The 26,702-nt window shown below is 36.5% G+C and overlaps 1 protein-coding gene across 3 annotated transcripts in view; it reads left to right on the top strand.

Annotated features, from left to right (window-relative positions):
* Lar (tyrosine-protein phosphatase Lar) overlaps positions 1-26,702 on the top strand; it is a 399,608-nt gene that overhangs the window by 77,112 nt on the left and 295,794 nt on the right. For all 3 annotated transcript variants that reach the window (XM_072893354.1, XM_072893356.1, XM_072893353.1), the window contains one exon: positions 12,574-12,708. The gene's annotated coding sequence lies outside the window, so the exon portion shown is untranslated. The remainder of the gene's footprint in view (positions 1-12,573; positions 12,709-26,702) is intronic.

Here is a 26,702-nt window from a genome sequence, read left to right as displayed (position 1 = left end):
CGCAATCTCGGATAACAAGTCGACCGAGCGTTAAAGTTTTTAATGACTCGTCGCTTTATCGCCTTGCTATTCGCTCAGAAAGAGCACGAGCAAGAACTGGCAAGAAACTGAGCGGGAGTATGAAGAGGAGGGAGAATAGGGGGAAGGGGGAAGGGGCGCGCGGAACCCCTTTTCTTCTATTTCGGGCTGTCTACTTCTCCGGAGAAAATAGCGTCGCTTAAGAGGATCCGGCTAGGTTTTCATAATGGCCGCGTACCCAATCCCGTGTACCCACCCACTACAATTCCCGCATTTCTCCCCACTCTCACCCTCATCCCCCAACGTTTCTGTCCCCAGGATGTACGGAGAAGCGTGGTGCTTACCCTTGGAGCGCCGATAAACTTTCAAAGTGTGCCACTTTATCGTTTCGTCTCATTACCGGGACAATGAGAGAGATTGCATTTCACTAACTAAGCGGGGAGTGAGCGAGAGGAAAGGGCCCTCTCTCACTTGCACGACGAGAATAGCTTTGAAAGTCTTTTGGTTTCGTCTCTCCTCTCATCTCTCCTCTTGTAAGCTTCTGTCTTATGTCGACCGATAAGATGTATTGCTCCCGTTACTGAAGCGAAAACTATATACGCGCTGTAAGTTTTTACGTGTACTTTGGAAATCCATACGTCTTACTATCGATCTTTTTAGTTCACGAACGTCATTCGCAACGAGTGGTAATTCGAACAATCACGCTTATTTATTAACGTGGATTATTTGAAAATGATTCTCACGTCGGACCTTGTCGAAACGACGATTAGACGTTACGGCTGTCTGAAGGATGCTAATTAGAAGGATAGGAAACTAGTGAGACGACGCATCACATCGCCACGCCAAAGCCCGTTTAACGGCGAACAGGATAGGACGAGAAGGTAAACCGCGATTGCGAAAGTCAGGACCTCCATATTGATTAGCGGTTGCGAAGGCTCTTGCCTGTTTGTCCTGGCTTACCCTCCGTAACACCGTTAGCTCCAAAGTCTGCTCTTGTCGACGATGAGACTGTGTCCGGTTTGCCGATTGACTAATGAGATTGTCGAGGTGATTAACTATAACTATGTATGAGATACAAAAGACAGAGGGTTAATCGTTTGTCATACAGTTATGAAAGAAAGAGCGATTGCCTTTTTACATCAATTAACGTATATTCGACGGGACCGTGAAGCGAAGCGTTTACGGATGTAACTCGAAATAAATTGCATCGTTTAGTATTTTGGTATTGGTCCAATTTAGTCAACTTTAAAATTATTCACATAATACGAATGCACGAAACGAAATTTTCTCCGTCATCTTTTTAAAAAATTGATATCCGTAGGATGCTTAAGAATTGTTTGTCTAACTTATTTGATAAAATATTGAACGGCACAAGCAAGCAAGGACGCGGCGGACTATTTTGATAAATAGCAAGGTCTCGTGTCGTCCGCGACATTCTAGAGCAATGTGACAAGAGCTTTCGAAAATACCGTCGGACGATGCGCTCGAGAGAGAGGAAATAATTGTTACGTATTCTGTTATATGCATATAACGGCCATGATGTATGATGCAAGATATACAGAACGCTTCAGCGACAATGACTGCAAAGGCCGTAATTTTGCCCTATCGCGATGGTCAATGTACAATTAGCCGCTTTGTTGGAATGTACAATCGCGGTCGGAATTCGGGCTAGTATCGCGTGTTTGTTATGCGTTTTACTCAATCGCGACACGTATTCGCTTTACACGCTATACAAGCTATTCGGCTGCGATGAAAATTTGATCCCATAATTAGCAAATATCCTGTAGGATGAAAATTACAAATTTATTCGCGCGATGCGCGAAATGACTTTAATCGTTAACGCAGTTAACGCATCCGGTGTACGTTACCATCGTTACATTGTGCAGTTTCGTAATAATTATAACGATAATATTAATATTTTCGTCGGTGTACATAGACCGACCACGCCGACCGCGGACAAGCCGCGCGAATTGGCAATTAGCGCGTCATTAATATTATCACGTAGGGCTTGCTGACGCTACGACTCAACTTTCGCGAAGCGAAATGGTTGTTACGTTATCAATCGATGCGCACAAATAACTGTATTTCAGTTTCACGAGGATGCAAATTTCTTTTGCTTTTGTATTTGTAAATTACAAAACTCTCATAAAGAGCTAATACAGTATTTTAACCCTCCCAGAATTATATATGTATTTCTTGAAAATGTATGTTTTTAATAAGTTATTTCTACATAACTTTCTTTCTTTTTATAAAGAGTTTATAAATATTTAGGAAATTTGTGAATGCATGATAATTTCGAGATCTAAATTGTCATATGTCAGAGAATAATAAAAGAATAATGTTAATAAATAAAAAATAAGCGAATAATATAACTGAATTATAAGTGCACTTTATATCATACATAGTTAACGATTTATGAAGCGACTTTACAATATTGGCTTATATGTTTGAGATGTACAAGCGTACAACGACAGCGACGCGACTTTTGGTTGTCTCGCCTAAATCTAGTCGGGATTCCCGGTTGTATACAGAATCACGCGAGCGGGACGAGATCCCTTATTTCATCCAGTTCGTATCTCGTATCTGCAAGGGCGCAGGCGTTCAATCCGCGCGCGTTGGAAAAGGAAATTTCAAGAAGTTCCGTCTTCGCGAGATTGAACACATGGCGTCGCGTTACCTTAGACTCCCCGTTTGCATGAATTCCGGCCAACTATACCGCTCGCATTTCTCCTTTTTCTCCAAGAAAGTAACGCGGCGGCGTTTTATAAGCCATCGTGGAGAACGAACGCAGATGTTACGCTATTGTGTGGCGTGCCGCCGATGGTTGGCGTGACTTCCGGCGGAGGCGCTGAGCACCGGAAACCAATCGTAGCCTCTACCAGACCGAATCATCCGCGCTTCTGCGGTCAAGCAATCCACGTGCCGGCGAGCTTCTCTCGGTATTCGTTAACAGCACATCTAGATAGAGACGAGCCGGGATATCGACTGCTCCTACACCTTGTAACTCACGGGATAGAACTCGCCAAGCTCTTAGGAATAAAGTCACGTTTAAATGCGCGCAAAGTATTATAATTTGTACTCTGCATTTGTAAAGGAAAACTTGATTTGTATAATTTCATTTATTTATGCATTAGCTATGGTGTATTAGCTGTTACGTCATATATTAAAGTACTAATTAATCGAAGAGAAATTAAAAGACTTATATATGCTTATTTATAAAAATATTTAGACATATTACTTTCTTTGCGAATTGATCTTCTAATTTTTTCGTTTAATTTATTGATCTCTTACGCATTATAATTTTTTTTACATGAAAACGTTACAAAAAATTTTACAAAATATTATAAACTTTTTATTTGACGTGTATATTGCTGTGAATTTGAATGTACGAGAGGAAATAGGATAATAGTTGAGTGTCTAAAATTAAATAATAAGAAATTGCATTACAAAGAAATTTCAAAGCAAGATATACGCGAATCGATATGACGTGACTAGAAACAGAATGGGGAAAGTATAACATATATATATATATACTTGAAAAAGAAAAAATTAAATTTTACTCGTCATTTATGAGAACAAAATTTTATTTTTTTTCTTATATTAATATGTACTTTGTTGTTTTTATTTAGAGAATGACTTTAAGCTACTTAGAAAGAGAGTTACTTTTAAAGCTATCTAGCAATTTTATTACATGAATAGATACAAATTTATGAGACTTCCATATATGTGTATATCGCTGTTCAACATTATATTGCGAATCGCTAGCAAGAGATTATTGCACAATCTTTCTCGAATATTGGACATTCGATCATACAAGTCGTCATTTATCGTTATCGTCGGCCACCTGAAATTCTCTTGTCATAGTTCTTCCGGACATAAATCCGCCGTAGTCTTGTGATATTCTTATATCGTTGCAACGAGGTATCGAACTACACATTGGGATATTGAGATGAAGAGAGAACAAAAATGGGCGACGAACGAAATGAAGTGAGATAGAAAGAAGGAGAAAAGCGATCCGCGGACCAAAGGCATTCGACGTTCCGAGGGTGGATTATCGGTTTTGTTTGCCCGGAGGGCCGTCATCGAGTATCGATATTCGCAATCCCGCGGAGCCTGCCGTCGAGCTGATGCAAAAATCAATGAACCAATAACCGAGGTGGAGTCTCGTCTGCTGTGCTTATGTGTATGGCATGCAAGCGCGCATACATGTGCGCTGCTTGTTAGCCCGGAATCCACGAAGGGCTCTTTCAAGACTGATGAGCGAGGGACAGTAATAAGAAAAAAATTGGAAAAAATTCTCTCTCTTTGTTTAAAGTAGCATCGCTTCTGTAGTATGAAACCATGATAACTTGCAATCTGTAAACTTGTCATGTGAAGAAAATTTACTGTCCGACGATATTTATAAATAATACAATATATATGTTAACACGTAATAACACGTAATAACACGTGTATTTTATTAATTATCAGTAATATTAAATTTAATTTATTTGTGAAATTAATATTATTTTACCGATATTCAAATAATGAGATCATTATAAGAGAGTCACTTTTATTGAAGGTAATATTAAAAACTTTTAATTAGTATTTCTAGTAAAGTTAAGATTAAATTATGATATTAAGCCAGTTTCTGCATACATTTTGTATTATATTGCTCCAACAATTTAAAGAGTATATACCTAGGTGTATATATAAAGAAAAATGATAAAGAGAAACATACATACGTATATCAAAATCGATCTGAATCGACGAGATAATTCGTTGTCATCGACATCAGCAAGAACATGTAATAACGTGAAATCCAGAAAATAAAAGCTCGTGCATTTTCTTCGTTCGATGCTGCGGCACTGAGCGGATCGGACGAATCGATGGATTAAGTGAACAGGCAGAAGAGTCAGAAAGGGATTGCACAATCGCGGCGCGCACTAATCCTAGCAACAAAAAATTCACGATCGGCATAAGCCTTTCAAAGTGTTCCGACGATGTATGACGGGCCAAATCGAGAAATTGGGACGTTAGTTGTTATCTCGGCCTGAAACAAATTCATTTGAATTCGTCTGTTCTTCTATCGGAATCCATCACTCACGAGAAAAATTAAAACTCGATGTTGTGCCTGGGACAGATGCACTCTCGGGGCAAATTCACTTTTTTTACGCGACTGCTGTAACAAATCGAAAGAATTGTCAACCTGGCGGAATTCAATTTTTTTATAATGGACAATGTAAAAGCCTGGGATTTTGAGTGCCTAGATGTTGCATGTCTCTTTTTCTATGTTCGATCGAAACCCATTACGAATTAATTTCGCTCTTGTCGTCGCGTAATGTGATATAAAAAGTTCTTTATTGGGTTCATCATAAAAGCATTGCGCTAATGTACACGATGTTCGTGTTAGGATAACATTATGTTATATCGCATGGAGAATATTGCTGCGAAGGTATTCTACTGATGCAACTAGTGCACGGGGTGCGCGTCAGCAATCTCGTCATAAAACGATCAGCATTTTTCCGTGGGAGCTTGGCCCAGTGAAAGCACGCGGATTAAAATTCAAAAGCTTCCGGCGCGCCAGAGATCGCTTTAAATTTGCGAAGTTTCGCGGTGCCGGCGTCCAACTTTTCGACGATGGATCCATCCGAAAAAGGTGGATGAAGAGAGGCAGAGAAGAGGCGATTGTGGCGAAAATAGCATCGAGCCATGGCACAAATATTCACCGAGCGCTAAATATAAAGAGAACTTCAAAATTGCACAAAAATCCTCGGATTCCGTGAGATTGGCTTGAAACTTTGAGCACGATACCCGGGATTTTCGTTGTGTAAAAAAGTAAACGATTAATCTTCTCCTTGTATGCGCGATACGATTACGTTACGTTTGCAATTCGAAATATTTTACGAGTATAATCGCAGGATCTAAGTAGATTTTTTTCGCTAGTTGCTTTCGATACAATAACAATGTTCAATTTCACACAAGCATTAACGAATAAAATGAATTTTATTCCAACAAAAAAACTTGCTTTCTCAAGTACGATTTAGGTGAATATCATCTTCGTATTAACTCTATTAAAATATCGTATATAATAACATATATGAATTTAATAAATCAAAATCAATTCGTTTAATAAATTTTTTATACGATAATATTGAAACTTTCTCGAATTACACGCCACTAAAGCTGAAAAGTTTTACGATGCTCGCTTGAATTGCGATGGTTAAATGTTCCGAGGTGGATCGTCAACCAGTGAAAATCGCGGGAGAATGTAATACGACATAGACGCATACCGAGCATTATCCGTTCTCTTAAGTCCAAACCAACCTGAAAAACGCCCCCGCGGAGGAACGACGCGATATCTGAGGACGACCTCTCTTGTCTGCCGACGAAAAATTGCTAGCATTTCGTTTTGTCCGGATTTGCTTCCACGTCCGAGAGAAACCAATTTTCCGCAGGCCTCTCTGCCACTCTTATTCTTCTTTTAAAACGCTTTGGCGCAACGCGCTGCCATGGAGGAAAGAAGAAAACCAATGTTCGACTTTCGAAGAAAGGGACGGAAGAAAAGCAAATCTAGAAGAGAAGAAAACACATCATCTTCAATTCTCATGAATAAATCGACGAGTTATTCCAGCGAGGATTTAGCGACCACGCGAGCGTCATGTTTAATCACGACCATTATAACTCGGCCAAGTTATTACAGGCTGAAGCTATTATAAGAACTTTTGTTAATTCGTAAAAACTGTCGTGCCGAGCGGCGAACCATTCTCTTCTGTGAAATTTCAGAACAACAAAGCACAAGCTATTTGAGATTGCTCACCCGTAATTATGAAGATACCAATCTCTATATTTAGTCGCAGCGTAAAGTCGTGGGTGAATTTGTGTTAAAGGGACGAAATATCGTACTCGGCGAGATGTGAAAACGACTATTTTTAAATAACGCAAAAAAAAAAAAAAAAAAAAGAAAAAAAAAAGGAAATGAAAGAGAGAGGAGGGAGAGAGCAGTTATTTCTCTGGATTCACGTTTTTCGAGAAAAACATTCGTAGGTAGTCAAAGGCACGATATTCTATTCGATGCTAACGTATAAAATTCGAATTGTGCCTGTCCCACTTTCAACTTCGAAATCGTAATTTCGTGCCGGTAACGTTATTCGCGAAGAAGCAAGTCCATAAGGAAGTACCGGCAGATGCACGAGGTGGAATTCATTACGTGAGACCAGCTTTAACTTATAACCGTAAAACTGGAGATCCTCACGTGCTATTTTATCGATCCGTACAACGTTTTACAGACGTACATCGGTCAAGACGGTTCTCTGCTTTCTGGAAAGTAATTCCGCACGGAAGAGCTCGTCCGCATTTAATTACATACCCAATGCCTCCGCTAAAAATGATACGATCATTTATTATACTACTATAAACTGACTATATACAATACATACATGTACATGAATACACGTGCGGATACATAATTATCGCTTAATTATTTTATAATTCTCAAGTATTTAACATTTTCTAAAGTTTAAATTTGACAACATATAATAACATAAAATCTCTTTTATAATTCTGATATATGGTCAGTTGTATAATTTGAAATTCTTAAATTTTATCTCTTGCATCTATATATCTATTTTGACTACTTGTCATCACGATTTTTATAAATGGCATATTTTCCAGAAAAATTATTACATCTCTTCTCGAAAAGGAAAGAATTTCAAAAATTCAAAATATTTCTTTATATAACATCTGTCGCATCATGCGCTTATTAGAATCATATACAATTTTATAATGTCGTGCGGGAGAATATTTGATGGCGAGAAAACGTCGCGGGGTCGAGAATGAGCTTTAAAACAAGGCGGTGATTCGTCACGTCGGGGTTGTCGCCCGGATTTAAACCGGCATCAATTATTCCGGAATACCAAGCCGATTTTCAATGGAGCGTGATATCGACCCGGTCTGCCGCGCGTTGCGCGGATAGATACGTAGTGTACATCGCATCGGTGACGTAGGCCGGGGTACAGTCGCCTAACGAAGAAACAATGGATATTTTGGCGTTAACCCGCAAAAACCGCAGCGGCCCCTCCCTTCGTCTCGGTCGCCATCGTCGCAGTTATCGACGACGCGTTTCGGTAGCTTTTGGTGTCACTTTTTTCGTTAGCTCCGCACCGCTGTGCCCGCCGGGTCTGCGATTCGTTAAACAAAAAAATAGAACACGGCAGGAATATCGCAGCAGGAATTCGCGCAGCTTGCCGTGGATGTTTATCAATTTTTGCGGGAATCGCCTGCCGTGTGTTGTTTCAATGTTGGTATCCTTGATTTCGTTCTGGCATTTCCATTCGCGCGTTCTCATAATACAGCGAGAGCGTCGAAATACAGAGAGAGAGAGAGAGAGAGAGAGAGAGAGAGAGAGAGAGAGAGAGAGAGCAGAAGAGAGAAATATGCCGTACCGATATGTCAGACGACACTATATCATCCTTTATCTGTTCGCTGCTACGACGCAGCTTATGTATTACGATTGCATATGTACTATCTCGGAATAGTCGAAATTCCATTATGTTTGTCAGCTCTGTTTGATGAAAACGCGTTTGAAGAATAATTGACAAGCCTCGGGATATGGTTTGTAATATGTCAGCCACGGCGTTCTATTATATATGAACTTTACTACGTTGCTTGTGTCCTTGGTTTATGTATCTTTTTTGACTGGATGTAATTTAAAATTAAATTAAACGTATCAATAAATGATTATTTAAGAAATATTGTTAGATGATATAACTTGTTTTTCACTAAACAAAAATATTATTTTCGCTTATTTTAATTTTTAACCCAAATATCAAATATAAAAATTTAAATTTACACATGATCGTTGTTGAATATATATATTAAAAATGAATTTTATAATATTTTTATCTTAGAAAATAAGATAAAAATAGAAATGTAATAATATAATATTATTAATAAAAAATTACCAATTACACTAGATGACTATTTTAATTTATAACAGTATAATAATAAAAACATTGAGAAAATTAAAATTAATAATTATATACATACGTATATAAAAAGGTTTTATATGTTTAATTTTTATAATTATACATTGCTTTATATGACCACATCGATATACATATTGTATGTATATAGTTTGTATACAGTTTGTTTTTGTTTTGTCCGTTTTATTTTTATGAATTTATTCATAACATTTGTTCAGAATCACAGTCGCATAGAAAGTTGCAACGTGAAAATTAGCGCTTTTTAATGATTTAACATGATTTTTGATGCGCACATTTGAGTAACACTTTTGTGTCATAGTTGTACGTAACACTTTCGTGAAGCGTACATTACGCAGCTGTTAATTTACGAATGTTATGCTTCGCAGGCGTTAAACGTCGCGTGGGCCCTGCTTGTCGCGTTATTTAATTAAATCTTCTATTCAGACTGTTGTTGCATCACGTTCCAGTTCACGCTTCAACACTTTAATTTGCTTCTGTTTTTATTCAATACAAAGTACAATTTATATACACGTTAAATAGCTAAAAGATAATTTAGAAAATCTCTTTATTATAATTTAGAAAAGATATATAAGTAATAAAAATACATTTATATATACATATATTACAAATAAGTTTTCGAACTCGAAAAAGAAATCATTATTATATTTACTTTTTGCTTGACGAAAGAGATTTAGAAATTTTTTATACAAGTATATGTAAAGAAATATATCACAAAAATATTCCAAAAAAGCGCCAAAATTCGCATACAGAAAGTACAAAAAATATATTTCAAGTATTAATAACATACAATTTTTCCCTTCCTTGTGAAAGAAATGCACATTACGCGAATTTTGTCTGCAATGAGAGGGGAGAAATGGCCTTTTAACGAAAAGAGAAATCCATGAAAGGAAGAATTCAGGAGAGAAACGACTGGATAAAAGAACCGTGTTAACGAGGTAGATAACCGTCGCTTCTCTTATCTCACGCGAATGTCGAGCGAGCGCTGATGAATTCGGGCCCGATTTCGTTGTCTTGCAGAGCAAAAGGACGAAGAAATAGTAGGTTGAGATATTTGGCACGAATATTTCGTTTAGAATGCATAAAGAAATTCTCCCGAATTCGCTCGTTTATTTCAAGAGTCTATAGTTGTACTTCACGTGACATTCCACGTATTAAAGATATTATTTACACGGTTTTATCTCGTTCCCAAAAGAAATACTCAACAGGAAATTTTGTCCTCCGCATGTTCTATTTTATCTTTGCTTCACATTTATTAGCCTACGAACGAGAAGATATAATCCCGCGCGGGATCTCCCAATTATCGGCGCGAGCTTCTCCTGGTCGCTAATTAACGGCAAGTTGGCGGCGGCGACTACGAGTTTGACCGCGCGCGCAAGCATCGAATGGTTGTGCGATAGTTATCCGGCTAACTTTGCCGAATGACTTTGATAACTGCCGTCATTAAGGCGAGTGTCTTCTTATTGGCCATATCCTTCGGCGGTTGTCATGACGGCATATGTCGGATATTAGTGTAATTGGTATCTCGGAACAAAGATAATTTAGCTATTATTGGTTTATACTCGAACTGGGAATGGGACCTAATGAACACGTGCACACGCATTTCAATAAAATCGATAAATAATACTGATTGCGTGTTTGTGATTCTGTGGTGTAATAAAAGCAAACAAGATATAATAATGTCATTATTCACACAATACGTATGTTACACTTTAAATATAAAGAAAAAATTTTATTTTACAACATTATATTAATTATTGTAGCATTATATAAAACTTCGTGAAAAAAATATATTTAATTCTTTTACTGATATAATGGGCTGTCTGGAAAGTTGTCGAACAAGAAACTACACGACTTGGTAATATCTCAATTTTCTTGCACTCTTGTCATAATCGAGGAACGTTAGTTGCATAAAGGTGTGTATGCACGTCAAATAAACTTGCAAAGTTTGACAGTAATTCAATTGCCTAAGCTACCGTTCGATACGTCATTCGTTCATACGCTCACTATTAATTTCCGAGACATGCCACATAATCATATACCTATGGAGGCACCCGCCGCGCACGGCTAACGTGACCAAGCGAATTAGCTGTTCGTAATCGTGTCGCGCGATTCGCGCACCGCCTAAGGTTCACGTGACTGAATGAATTAGCTGTTTGTCATTATATCGCGCGATTTGCACGTCGCACGCTCGCGCGGCTCACGTGACTGAGCAAATCAGCTGTTGTCACATCGCGCGACTGACGCGCATCGCGCGATTTGCACGGCACCTTTGTTCTAAATCGCTATAAATCTCTGGTATCTCTGGGAAAAAGATGTGTAAATGTAGTAGATAGAAAGAATTTTGTATTATTAATTAACATAATTCCGATAATTCTGATAATTTTGACAAATGTAGTAAAAAATGCAATATTGATTTTGTGTGAAAAATATTAATCTATTTTTATGTAAAGTTGTAGAATCAAAGTATGTATATGCTACTATGTTAAAAGCTAATCATTAATATGTAATATATACACCGAAAAAATCATATTCTCATTTTAAGAATATACCACTTATTTTTAGAATATCTTCCTCTAAAATAAGCGCCAAGAGGATTTTCTTAACTAAAGACAGAATTCCTCTAAAAAATAGAAAAGTATTCGATATTCTTAATATGTAAGAATATATACACTTCTAGTCTTGAGGCTTTCGTGACCATTAGAATTGTCTAAATTGGGGACTTCCGAATGGATGCCGCATGATTAAACAGCGTAATGCACGCAATGACGTTTCGCAAACGTTGCAGTTTGCATCTTCAGGGCTAAGAGCCCCGATACTGATCTCTCTTGAGTTGGGGTTCTTATATCTTGCGAGAGGTTTTTCTATCTACGGAAAAAATATACCGTAATGCCCTCTAGTGGTGTGAGCGCAAATAGGGTTTGTATGATACAATTTAAGAATATTTTCTTTATTTCATATACTATTCTTAACAAAAGATCATTAGAGGGGAATATTCTGAATTTTTTAGAATATTTTATTGGAGGAAAGCTTTAGAAGGAATTCTTCTAAAATAGAAAATACAATTTTTTCGGTGTATATATATATATATATATAAAATGCAGTATTGATTTTATGTGAAAACATAAATCTACAATTATAATAAAACATTATTCTCACAGTACGATATATTTAAATCATCTTAATACATTTAAATATATATATATATATATATATTACATATTAATGACTAGCTTTTAACATACTAGCAATTACATACTTTGATTCTACAACTTTACATAAAAATAGATTTATATTTTGCATTGTTAAAAAAAATCAATATTCAACCGAGAACTCATGAAAGGACTCGGAATGAAAGGACGATTAACTCTCAAATAACGTTTAATGGAATATGAGGTTCATAAATTTTGTTTTCGAACGATTGAAAAGATTATAAAAATTATGCGTAACATCGGGTTCAATTTCCTTTCAGCACTCCCTTTTCGCGCGAATCTTTATTGCGCCCTACAAAATGTGATACGTCTCATCGCCGTGTAGCCAGAGGGAATTCTATTACATGTTGAAAATGTTCCAGGTCCCGTTCTACCCCGGAGAAAGGAGCAAGAACGTGCAAAACGGACAGAGAAAGAGAGAAAGAGAGAATTCTGAAAAGAAAGGAAAGCGAAGTTTTCCCAGCAGCGGCGGCAGTAGCAGTAGCAGCTATAGCAAGGTATGTAACGTAAAAATTTAAGACTATCAGGCCAGCTAGTGCTGTTCTGCTAACAATAGCGACATCGGTATTTAGCTTCGGGATAGAATATGTATTTTTCTTTCGCGAGCGGAATTATTTGGGAAACGATGGCGGGACGGCTGTCAAGTGAGATGGAGAACCGTGGATAAAGAGAAGAGCGCGAAGGGAAAGGAGGTGAGCAGGAGAAAAACCGTGATGGAGACGATGGAAAAAACACGCTGTAGAAAAATAAGAATTTCAAATCCAATTTTCCGAGGCATATTTAATAGGCATCCCTCCTCCGCCCACCATCGCGGCCGCCATCATCGTCTCGACTCGATTTGTGAGCACCCTTTTCATCGCTCCGTCCATCGTCTACGGTGGAGTTTGCCACCTCTAGAGTCCTTCTCCGCCGCCGAGAAAATGAATAATTGAAGAATACATTAAATTAGGTGGAGGGACGCGGAAAAGTGAAGAGGGAAGGGAAGGATTTACCGGTAGCAACTTTTCCGCTAGCTCTTACTCTGCTTTAGGTCGCGAATCACCGTTTGCGATTCGGAATGAATGCGCTCGGCGGATTACGAAAATCTCACAGATCCCGCTTTTGGATATATTTGCCTGCTCCGAAAATCTCGGTATTCATAATAGACGCGAACTATTTCTCGATTATTTTACTATTACACGTATTAAAGCTTGGGCTTAACAACGTGCGAGTGTAAACGGCGGCGGAATCGATCGATAAGCTAAAGAGAACGCTACGTGGCTGACTAGTTTGTGGAATTAACTCGATTCCCCGTTGAATATCAGTGATATTAACTTATAATTGCTCTGTGTCTCACTTTATGGCAACGCGTATTTTGGTATCGATATGGAACACGTTTTATCTAACCGTACTTTTAAGACATCGAGAGATATCCAAGGCGGATTTTCGTTGCAGTGGGAGAAAAAAACGGCTTAATGTCTCGAGCTTGACCGACACTTCTGCGAAAGCTCAATGGTGACGTTAATCGGCTTTTCTAGTAAGTGGTGTATTACTCGAAAGAGATAAATCGAGACAGAGAACACAACTATTCGTTTTGCTTTGCAAGGTTTGTTGCTCGTTCCAATTAGCTGCGATTCTTTGCTGAAGACTTCAATCAATTTCGCAGAAGACTAGGTCACAGATGCTACCAATTACGTTCCAACGACGGTAACGCCATCTTTTTCTATCGTGTCCAGGAAGAAGTGGGGTAAATGATTTTTCTCTCCTTCGGGACCAATGGCGTGGACCGATCGAACGGACGAAAGCTATTTGACGACTTTACTCCAATAATTGTCGTGAGAGCTCGCGACCGTTACGACCTGGTAGTCAAGCATCTGACCCGTTTCTTCTCTCTCTTTCTCTCTGCTCTTTTTGCAACAAGCGGCAATAATTTTCTCGACTCGATAAATCCAATACTGTGAAACGACGAATTACGGTAAAGGTGGCCTCGGAGCCGTTTAACGCCACTTTCGCGAACCGGCGAACCGTATTTGCTACTCCTCTACGATGGAAAATGCATTATTTAGTCGATCATATGCGAGCTTAATTGGTCGTGGTGTGCGTGCAATTAATCCCATGAGACTGCGCACAGAAATGGTATCGATACTCCTCGAAACACGTCCCGTCGTCCTTCGACTATGCACTTAGTCTCGCATGTAAGGTATTAACGTTGGACGGAACTACCAGGTGGTTTTCCTTATAATTAATTATACGTGAGGCGAGTTCCTCGCTGCGACCTGCAAGGCTTCGTCCTGTCTTAGGTAATGAATGGTAGACGGTTTTAATCTCCTTTTGGAACCGCAATTTTTCCGAGGATTTTTTTTTTAACTCCATCGGCCGCGCACGCTCGTAAGAAAATTCTAGACCTCGTATTTCAGAGGTGGCCAGAAGATCAGTTTATGCTCTGCTATAAATTTGCAATCGACATCTATGGACTTTGAACATATGTACTTGAGCACACAAATTAGTTTCAAGCTTCTCTAGTTAATCGAGATCTATAAAAACATTATTTTAAGAGACTTGTCGTCGCATTTTTCTGAAAAGAGTTTTAGTTGTTACATCAATTTCTTATATATTCATCTATAATGCAAAAATAAAAAGAAATTAATTTTTTAATTTGTTACTTGTATAAAAATTTTTATTTTAACATTTTAAAAGTAGTATCTTAAACATTTAATTGTGTTGAAAAGTTAACTATTATAATAAAAAAGCCAAAAATTGATAAAAATTTAATACATAAAAAAATTAGTAAAAAAACAAAAAATAACAAAAACAAACTTTTGTTTCTTCAAGAAATATGCGAACTATAATATTGTGAAAAAAATATTGATTCAATCTCATTTTTTTATAATAATAAACAAATATTGCTTTTGTCACTAATGTTAAAGTTTAGAAAAACACTTACGACACAAACGACTAGTTGGTTCGTAAGATTTTGAAAAATGCTCGTTACATGTTGACGACAATTTCTGTTTTTGCTTTGCAGTCACTCCTTTCTACGTCTCGTTGAATAATGCAGCTGTATCAGACATAACGCGCGACACCGAGAGAACTGACTATTTATAAAACAATGAATAATCATCGACGGTAACGATGTGTCTGGACGCGTAAAGCAATTACGCTGCAGGTTGTACAATTTATTTTAGTGCGCCAGTTTCTGCGGTCGTTTCAGCCGGATCAAGCTCCAACTGTACTATATAAATTCCGGTCCTTTCAGTTTATTCTTTTTAACAAATGTAAATGTAATGTAACGTATGTATTTTTACTAGTGCATTTCTCTCATTTTATCCTTATCTATTTACTGTTAATTTTATATGTTGGCATTTTATTATTGAAAACATTACTAATTATTATTGTAAAGTTATTATAATGCTGAAGATATTAAAATAGAAGATAATACAAAATTAAGAATAAAATATATATTAGGTATTCGTTTATTGATTATTATTTTAATACTCCATTATTACACACATTAATTATTAGTGAAATATTATTATAATATTTAATTTATTTTAATACCGTTCGGTTTGAATCATGAGTTTTCTCATAGAAGAATAATGTTGCACTTTATAAGATTGAGATCACATTACAAAATTCTGAGTCGACTCGAAATAATGTATCTGCGGTACGTTAATAGGACATTTATATAACTATATCTTTTTTAAGCGGTTTTTTTGCAGGCAGTTACGATCGCTTAACTGGAAGTTGTCCAAAACTGGCCGACGAGAAAGGCAGGATGTGAAGGAAGGAGGATAACTTAGAGAACATTTTTCTTTTTCAATTTTTTTTCTTTTTGGTACACATAGTGCGCGATAAATTCTCTTGACACGACTGCGGTCATTAGCCAGCCTACGCCAAACTGCATCATCAGCTAGTGTCAGTCGTATATCACGAAATTAAAACGCTGCCAAATCAGCTGATTCAAAGTTTGCGTTTCGTCCGTAAATACGCTCATCCTTTTCGGAAGCAATTTTCATTTTGTGTCATTGTATGTAAAGGAATGCGAAAGGATTTTGATAAAGCAAAAAGTCCACGAATCTCGCTTTGCGCATTTTCACTTCTCTTCGCCGACGCGACGGTCTGATGCAACCGCTTTTTTTAAGGTGCAACCAACAGAAATGACTGATTTGCGTGGCACACGCCACGTTGCGCTCTCGCATTTTCTCGCTCGCTACTTTAAATATACGTGAGAGACGTTAAATGCGCCTCTAGAAAATAATGAGTTCATCGTGAGATGAATAAAACGTCAAGCAGCTATTAACATTTTAATAGATTCGCTTCAAAAGATTCGCTTATATGTTATTATATTACTACTAGATTTATCAGCGAATGCAAACTTTGAGTGTATAATTAGCAGTATATATTAATAATTAAATATATAATATAATATATAGTATATTACTATATACAATTAAAATATAATATATAATATATACAATTAAAATATAAGAGGATCTTTCATCTAAACTTTAAATTGCTAAAACTCTGTGACTTCTGTGACTTCAATTTCTTGGAGAAATTATTTTATTAGATTATTTTATTAGATGTAACGGACAAAGCGTTACTTTTCATGTTGCCCTCCGGGCAAGTTAAATTGTCGCATAAAAAATCAAGCGTTTCAGCTTGCGATTTGAACTTGTATTACAATCGGTATGCGTCGCAATAATCGTAGCCGTAGCGTCTAACGACCCACGAAAGCACGAGGCGACCAACGAGAACCGACTTCATTTTACGGCACGAAACTTTCAAAGTGGTGACCTAGAAACGCTTGTCGCTTTCACCCCGGATTCTTCAGCTGCAAAAAAAGAGTGAAGGGAGTAAACGAGAGAGAAAAAGAATGAGAAAGTGGGGGGGGGGGGAGGGAAAGAAAAAAAGAGGAAGTATTCCGGCGTCCATCACAAGACATATAATGCGGCGCAAAAACGTATGATAAATTTTTCAATAGACGTGAAGAAAAGTTTCTAGCGTACGTGACTGGAACGCGGGAACCCGATATAATAATAAGCATCCCTGTGTGCTGTTCTTTGTCGGGTCACTATACTTTCTGAGGACAAATATACGGAGAAAAAGAGAGAAAAGTAAAGGGGGAAAAGTAAAACCAGCAACGAATACATGTCGGAAAAAAAAGATAGCATTCTTATATGATATTCTCTCTTCGCATTAAACCTGCATTATCGCCCGCTGAAACCACTGAAAAATCTCACATAATGAAAGAAGATTAGATGGTCACAAAAACTAAAAGCTAAATGAAAATAGAGACAAATTATTCTTTTCCATGCAGAGAGAAATAGTAGCATGATGCATTCTAGTACAATACGTATAGTGTATATGCTTAAATCAGGACTGACAGGTTGATTAAATGAAATGCGTGCATAAATAGTTTAATTTCATATGAACTATTTATGACATTTTAACATGAGAGAGAATAGAGAAAAATAATCTCTTCGTATCTTGTACAAAACGTTTTACGTTTATGAGAGATTTATTAAAGAGATATCATATAATAGGTATTTTTTTCTTTTTTTTCTCTAGAAAGAATGTGTTAGAATGTTTTTAAAAACAGACAGTAGTTTATATTATAATTTATTTGCATTATTATATCTCTTTATATTTTCTAAATGTAAAAAATATCATGTAATTTAAACAATCTACACTTTAATTTTTGTGATGAATATATTTGCAACACAATTACAGTAAATGTAAATTAAAAAAATTTAAACTAAAATACAATTGTTTAATACTAGTAAATTAATAAAAATACAATATATAAAAATAATTATTTAATATTAATACTCTACCAATATCAAATATAAAGTTTTTTCAGAATACTAAAAAATCACTTCTTGCGCAGATTTTATTCATTTATTCATTATGCATTGTAATAGTGACAAAATGTTACAGAGATATCGAAACAAATAGCGAGTCTTCGAGTTTCACCCGAATTTTACGGTCGCGATTTTAGGAGCTCGTTAACCACCGAGAGAAAACTTATCACACGCGCGTGGAAGAAGGGTGGTTGCAAAGTAAGGGGAGTTTAAAGAACGATCGCAAACCAACGCGAGGGCCGAACGACTCTGCAGAACGAACAAGACGACGTGGAGCAGATAGCAATGGCGACCGTGTAAGAACGATCGTGCACGCTCCCGAATAAAATCGCAGATAGCAAACCCGTGTGCCCCGGAGGGGGGGGGGCGCCGATAACGCATATAAATGTTACCTGGTCATTTCCTTTAGCCATCGAGCCTCCACGGTTAGACTACGGTAGAAATCGCAGAATATCGATGCATCTACGCGCGGAAATTGTAAAGGAAAGTTAGATAAAACGATTTGATAAAGCAAAACAGGATATCGAGCTTATTTGATTGGATAGTACTGGGAAGAACTTGTGAATTTTGTTTCTTAGAGAGACTGAAAAGAGACTTGTGCAGTTCTTAGATCGATACAATCTCGAACCGTTGCACCTCAAGAAGCAACACGGAGTGGACCCATTGTATCTTGATAGAAGTAATGTTTATGAAAAATATCTTAAATAAACTTTTGAGCTTTTTTATATCATTCGTTAAACGTGAAATTAATTTGCTGAACATCGTTTAAGTTGTGGATTTCACAAGGCTGGAAAAATTTCACATTTTTTTGATGAATCCAGTGGTAAAATCCGATATTTCCCGGAAAATAAATCGGCAAAAAACACAAAGTAAATAAAAATAAATAGAAATGATAAAATAAATAGAAAATCTTTTTATCGATATTTATTAATTGAAAGAGTGTTTTCTAATTTAAGCTTTAAGCCAAAATAGAATCCGTAATAAAAATTAAGAATCGACGTAAATGAATTAGTTTTTGTTAAAAGTTGAAAATTAAACGCGAATCAAATCTATTATTAGTAAAAGTTTTTAATTTTGTTACTAATTATACATTTTTCTTATTAAAAATTAATATAAAATATAATAACATTTATATCTTTAAAGTCCTTGTTTTAAAAATTTCACATAATTTGAATTAATAAAGAATTTATTATTACGATTTCACACACACACATTTTTGTAAGCTATAGCGATTAATACGATTTATTAATTAAAACAAAAATATCTTTTAGCATAAAGTTATATAAATATATTTAAGTGTTACGTATTATTTTATAGTTTTGGTCAGTTTATTTTATTGGATAAAGTCCGAAACAATAAAAACCAAAATTTACTATAGGTTTTTTCGCTTATTAAGTTTTTCCAGTTGACTCTGGGATTTCATCGTAAGAGAGAGATATTAAGAGAAGAAGGTTGCCTGACGTATATCATCTATATACGCCCGTTTTAGGGTTACGATAGTAAAGAAGCACGTTTGCTCACCATAACATTAAATAATCTTATCCCAGTGTAGTATCTTGACGCAGAAATACTGTCAAAATGTATGTCGCGAAATTCTGACCTCGTGCAGCAAAATGTTAGATTAAATCGCGACGCGCAGAACAGTATGTAAATCATGTACCCCGCAATTATGTACCATATACGAAGCGCACAGGGTAAGCCCTTAATGCGGCGTAGAAATAATAAAGGGACGGGCAAACATGCTGGTAAATGCGCGATGGAAGATGTTGCAGGTGCAACTCGTGAATCTAAACATGACCCGTAAAGTCCGCGCGCTCGCGCTTCCTTGTTTTTCCATAAATCATTCCTCGCGCGCGGATTCGACGTATCACCGCCGTCGACTACAGGCGGGCACGTTAACCGCACTCACACTCGCACTCGCTTGGAGAATCGATCGACCTACAATAGCGGCGAACACGAACGTCCGGCGCTCAGACATCGGGGGAGGAAATGCGCGCTTTTGTCGTCGCCAGTAAAAAGGGGCGCACGCGCGTTCGTCGCGAGTACGTACCGTGGAGAATTTACAAAATTGAACCGCTCGCCACTAAATTTACTGTCGGCGTGAATTCTAATCCGTAATATCACGAGCTTCACGACCTTCGCTTACCAGTGAAGCACGGTGCAAGGAGGTGATTTAACACGAAAAGAGTCGAAGGATAGAAAAGTTCGATCGAGTAGATTACGTTGAGAAACTACTCGAACGATCCGAGAGTCTCGCGGGAGATATCTCAAAAGCGAGCGAAATTTCAGGATTGTTTTGTATTAATGCTCAAGTATAGTTTTGACAAAAAATCTTTCTCGAGCTACAAGCTACGATATTGTTGAAGTCAAATTGAACATAAGTTGTTTTTCGTTCAAGTAAGGTTGTAGTAAGAAATCGGCAAAAGGATGATTCTACGGCTAATTTAGAGAAACGTCAAAGAGTTCGAAAAAGTCTATCTTCGCGGAGCATCGTTAAGCATTTTTGTTCTCTCGTGCTTACCTTCGGATTACAGCCATAAAAAAGGTTCATCAACGACAACGAAGCATGAAAAATGGTTTTTCGCGTGAGTAGAGGAGAGCCTTATAATTTCACCGAAGCAGACAAGAATGACGCGTAGACCAACACGCTAAAGTGCTTCTATATAATTTGCTACCTTTTCATTTTTTTCCAAGATGATTTTTTTAGATGATGAGCGCAACGTGCAAGATTTAATTTAAAATGAGCAAAAATTTTGTCGCGCTGCTGGCATACAATTTTCCATGTAATTACAAAAAGTACAAACCTTCACCAAATATTTTCCTTCACTTTTATCTTCCATCAAGTGTTCTTTATAATTGTCCTAATTTTTAAAATTTAAAACTCATATTTTTCGATAAATATTGCTTTCCATTTGTAAGCAGATTACTTTGTATCGTTACCGTAGATAACAACATCGTTTAAATGAATCCTCCAATATGCATTGTAAAAAGAAAAAAAAAAAATTAAAAATGGAATTATTTCTTCTCTTGCACATCACATTGCCTCGTTGATTAGTCTTTTCTTTATCTTTATTTTTGGCGTCTATTTCTCTCGAGTAATCACCTCTATGTATCGTTTAGTTCGCTCTGCCGTCTAGCAACGATTCTTTTTCTCTTGGGACGCCGAGCATTGCAACGGCGTGCCGTTTCCACCGGAGATCGATAATCGAGACTTCTTGTGGGAACGGGTCTAGAACAAGGAGGTGAGATGAAATTATTCCGAGCCTCGGAGTCGAAAGTCTCCCGGGATATGTCCGCCGGCGAATTTCATATTTTTGCTTCTTATAGATGCCGGGCGTCGAAGTCTTCCAGAGGACCCTTCCGTGCCCAATCTTCTCGTAAAGAGAACCCTTCGCCCCATTGCCCTCGTAAAGACCGCACCTAGGGGTGAAAAATAATCAGAGGAGTCCGATAGAGCCGTAACTGCTTCTGATTTATGTAAGCGTATACCCTCTTAAAGCGGAACGTGTCTACGTTTACAAATAGAGCTAAATCGGATAATTTTCTGACGTAGATTATTAGCGTGAGATAATTGCGCGTATTAGTTTTCTAAATAAATGACAGTTTATTTTCCAATAGTATTATCAAAAGCAAAACATGTGTATATATATATATGTTTGATATTTTTAATAATATTATTATTCAGTTGTTTGAGAAGAAGAAGATAAAGTATTTGATTGATAATTGTAAAACGATAAAATCGGTAAGAAAGAAAGCAATGGAGATACACTTAAAATGAACTTCCGCGAAAATGGAAGAGGATCCAAAAGTAATTTATTTCCATGCATAAAAAGAAAACTGAGGGAAAAAAACAAGAAGAAACAGTAGACAATAAGGCAAAGAGTTAAAAGGAAGGAGATGGATGTGTAATAGGAACGAGAAGAATGTGTGCAAAGGAGTAAGCAGGGAGAGACACTTCAGGAAATCGTACTCTAGAAGCTCGCCAGAGTTTTCATCCCGTTTTGGTACACCACTAGTATTCCGAGAAGAGAGACAACAGTGCAAGAAAAATAAAGGTTTCCTCCTTCTCTCTCGGTACAGAATGCCATTTCTTGCATCCCACTCGTTGTAAGTCGCGTTTCTTCTCGCTTGCTTCTCCTCTGTCTCTCTCTCTCTTTCTCAATTTCTCTTCTCGAGAATTATTAAAGGGAAAACACCCACGAAATCCGTTTTCGACCGAGCGGCAAAGAAGCAATAGGGGGAGGAGATGGCGGCGGTAACTCGCGGCTTCTCGTTGCTCGTGGTTCGCGCCATCGCTCGCCGCGTACTAGATAAAGATAAATGTCGCAAACGAAAGGAAATTACGTACTACGAGTGGCGGCGAGCGCACGACCTGCTGCTCGTGAAATTTTTAAGCCGCCCATAAATATTCTATTCATACTTTTACTCTGCCGCCGCTAGATATAACCGCGCGCCGGTTAAACGCGCCGCGCCGGCAGCTGCCTCCGTTCGCGTGCGGGATTCGAAAAATACAACGAACGAAAGCGATTCGTGCAACGGATTTCGGAGCATTGGGGCGTGATCAAAGCCGCGTCAAACCGAACGGAAACTTTCGGACGGATATATTCCACATATATTGTACAATGGCTGCCTTCAAATTTCGGAAGTTCGATAGCCGCCAGCACCATTATTACGTACAAATGGAAGTTCGCGCGGTTGAATCGCGGCTGGCCTGATTTGCCATGTTTTACACCGTACCTAACGAACTGGACAACAATCGATTTAACGCACGGTTTGCCTAATTGCGTATCGCGATCAAAGCGCGAAGCGCCGGAGCGCGAGACAACATCGAAAATATGAAGATCTTTATGCAATATTATTATCACGATTATCATTATCTCGTATGAAAAATTAATAATCTTAATCACTTACATATATGTAATGTACCTTAATCTAAATTGATGTTCAACGTCTTTTTCTCTTCTCAAGTGAATATTATTTTATTAGAAAATCATACATTCATTTTGAAAAGAACAATTACAGTATATACAGTAAAATGGAATATTACAAAAAGAAACTGTGGAAAATAAAAAATAAGTTCTTTGAGAGACAAATTCGATATTTCAATTGTTTAATATATTTGCATACATGTTATATAGAGCAATAAACTCTCTTTTAAGTAATTCAAGCAAGTCAAGAATTATTCTTCATAAATTTTATGTCGCGAAGCAGATTATTTTATTCTGAATTCTATAATCTTTAGCATTTGTTAATAATTTATTTCGAAACGCTAGTAAATCTTGTAAAACATATATTGAGTATTAGATGAACATGATGCTTGGTCGAAACTTGAAATTTTCATCTTTACTACTATAGTATGCACATTAGTTTATATTTTACTTTTTCTCTAAGCTATGCAACCAAGTTTTCTATTTTATATTGATGAAAATTATAAAATTAAAAGTATTTTTAATATTAATAAAGAAACGTACAAATATATTAATTAAATGTTTATTATATAACATTATACATCCGAATTTTTTGTTGTTGGATAGAAGATAGTTGATTTTTGCGCAGACAATAATAAATAGATATCATATATGCATAGATATTTTCGTATACTATTTACTTTTTCATTGTCTTTGTCGCGAACTGATCTTAAATCATGTATGTGTTATTTTAGAATAGATAAAAAAATAATAACAGAATATATTTTATGCACTATTTAATATATTTAGGTTTTGCATACTAATTGTTAGAAGATTTCTTAATGCGTGTTCCATTAACGCGGTACAATTTAATGTTCTATGGTGCATAGTGTGGAAAACAACGAAACGATTATCGAAACGAGAGGGTGTGACTTATCGATTCCCGATTTCAGCCTGTATGCATCACTATGTGAAAATCGCTGAAAATCTGCACTTGGCCGGCCAATTATCGCAAAACATTACATTTTCAAATTTATACCAATTAATATCATCGTGCTTGGTTTTTCGGTCTGTTACGTAACACGTCGCTGAGATAAATTAACGAGGATGAAGAAATTAAAATCATATATTATTAAGCGGGACGTATTTTGTGAATTATTTAAAAGATGAGCAAAAGTATATTAACAGATACATTCAAGGCATTTGTAATACTATCAAAAGATGACCATCATGAAGACGATAACAAAGGATTATACAATGTCACAAAGTACTGGTATTTCTGCATTTTTTAGACAGCGTTAGGTCGACGCAGCTCGACGGTATTCGTAATGACGTGTGTCGTACATGGTCGGTGACGAAGATCGAGTCGTGTCGTCGAAAGAAGTGGGCGAGAAAATATGCATAGAAGAACTATATATAGGGGGAATATAACACGAACGGCAAGTATCGACGCGTCAATCGTACTAAACAATACGTCTCGGCTATATATTTGCCACTGAATATGAAAAATACGTTGCGATAACAGACGTGTCAACGCGAGGTGCATATGAGGCGTTTATGTCATTCTAAAACGAAACATCGAAATCAATCCGAAATGGAATGACAGATTAAATTTACAAAATCCAATTTTTTGTTGTCCAACATTTCTAAAAAAAAAAAAAAAAAAAAAAAAATAAAAAGAGAGTAAGCACGTGAAAATGTATGCCATTATTATCAAAAAAAGCTTGGTATTATTCTTGTGAATCCGAAAAAATTAGTCCATATAAAATAATTCATATAAAATATGTGCTTATAAAAATTGTTTATAAAAAAATGTTGCTAGTAAACGATTCAACATGTTTTTATTGATTGTTTTATATTATATTGTTTTATAATTTGTGAGAGCATATTGGTAAAAAATAACAATTTAAATGTTATAAACAATTTATATTTGAATAACTTGTAGATAATAAAAAATCCTATCTATATTAGCTTGACATAGCAATAGTTGAAAATTATTTGAGTTTTATTCAACTATTTAGAGAAAGCGCACATCATAACTATTTCGCGTATTTTCTTATTACAAAAAAGTAAAAAAATTCTATCTCAAATCAACGGAAAAATTGATCTTTTCTTTTGTCGATGAAAAAAATCGATCCTTTTTCATTATAGATATGCAAATTTTTTTTATGTGACTGATGAAAAATTAACGGTCTACTAGACTAGTTCTACTGTCAAAGATATTGATCCAATAAGAAAAAGTGAGATAAGATAAATGATGAGAGCTAGTAAAAAAGATGTAAGTAAAAAAGTAATAGCCAATGGAAACACAATAAGAATAGAGTACAAATTGGTTTAGATGAACGCGATAGATACGATCGCGATATAAAATCTTGGTGGGACTCGAGCCATATGACGTTTCCGACGTTCTGCAGTTCGTACGTCCGTCCATGCGCATACTATTCTACTTCCGCAGCGATATTTCTCATCGATTTCTTTTCGTCGATGCATCTCGCCACTGAAACACAAGGCGTTATTTTTTCATGCTCTTTTTATTCAGTCCCGCAATCCGTCTCTTTCATCGTTGTATTCCACTTCTTACTCGGATTTGTATTTTTTCTTTCATTATTTTTGACAATTTTTAAGCTACGCTGCTTATTAGCAAAATTAATAATGAGACATATTTAATCTTGAATTTTTTTTTATATCATAGAGTATCTTTATTACAACAGTTACGCATCAATAATCATTGCAGTCTTGCTGTTTAACTTATAATAACTTTATCGGTATAACATACTGCGTAAAATAAATTATAAATTTGAATATAACAGATGACTTCTGGTAATTATAAGTTATATTATAAGACATATCAAGAAATTTTATGGTATTTCTATAATATTAAAGTTTTAAACGAAAACTATTAGAGAATTCAAGAAACTTTTGAGTATATTCTAGAAACTTTTGAGTAATAATATTAAGAATGATTTTCGAGATAGTTCTTATTGTTCCAAGTGCTTAGTAAGAATCTTTCACTTACTTATATAATATATATATATATATATATATATATATATATATATGTATATTAAGTACACGAGAGAAAGAAAAAGACAGTTTTTCTTTATTTTATTTTATACGATATTGCATAATTATATTTCCTGCGTGTCAAACATATCTCGATATCTATATTCCAGCGCAAATCAAGTATAATTATATCTCTTGTGTCGGTTTCTTTCCTCGCGTCGTTAAATGCAGCTATCTGAACGCTGCAGGGAGGAAAATGGAAATGGAAACACGGCGAAAGAGGAAGAGGAAGAGAAAGGGAGAGACAGATGCGCAATAACGTCGCGTTTGTGCGCGGTCGTAATTCCAGCTATATCAAGCGTCCCAGGATGACGAGATCGGAGTATCTGGATGAACAACGAGCCGGTAAGGAAGGGGATGAAAGGGAACGAGGCAATACAAGCGGAGAAGGCTCTGGATAGCGACTAAATCATTTAACGGTACGTGCCGCGACCGGAGAGCAGGCTTAGGCGCTTGGAGGCTCGGAATTACGGCTCGCTTTGTGATCAATCGGGTTCATTGGTTTCTAATCGCTTGCTACGGCAGGCCCGTATTCGACAGACAGTGGAATATAATACTACTTCGGTATGCGATAAGCTTCTCGTTTACCTTTGACTGTGAATTCATTATACGATGGAAATTAGACAATAAAAAATACGATATAAAAAATGACATAAATAAATAAACAAAAGTGAACAA

Source organism: Anoplolepis gracilipes, chromosome 5 (assembly GCF_047496725.1).
Source record: "Anoplolepis gracilipes chromosome 5, ASM4749672v1, whole genome shotgun sequence".
Classification (NCBI taxonomy): domain Eukaryota; kingdom Metazoa; phylum Arthropoda; class Insecta; order Hymenoptera; family Formicidae; genus Anoplolepis; species Anoplolepis gracilipes.
Note: the sequence above shows the minus strand (reverse complement) of the source record. Positions and strands in the feature narration are given on the sequence as shown.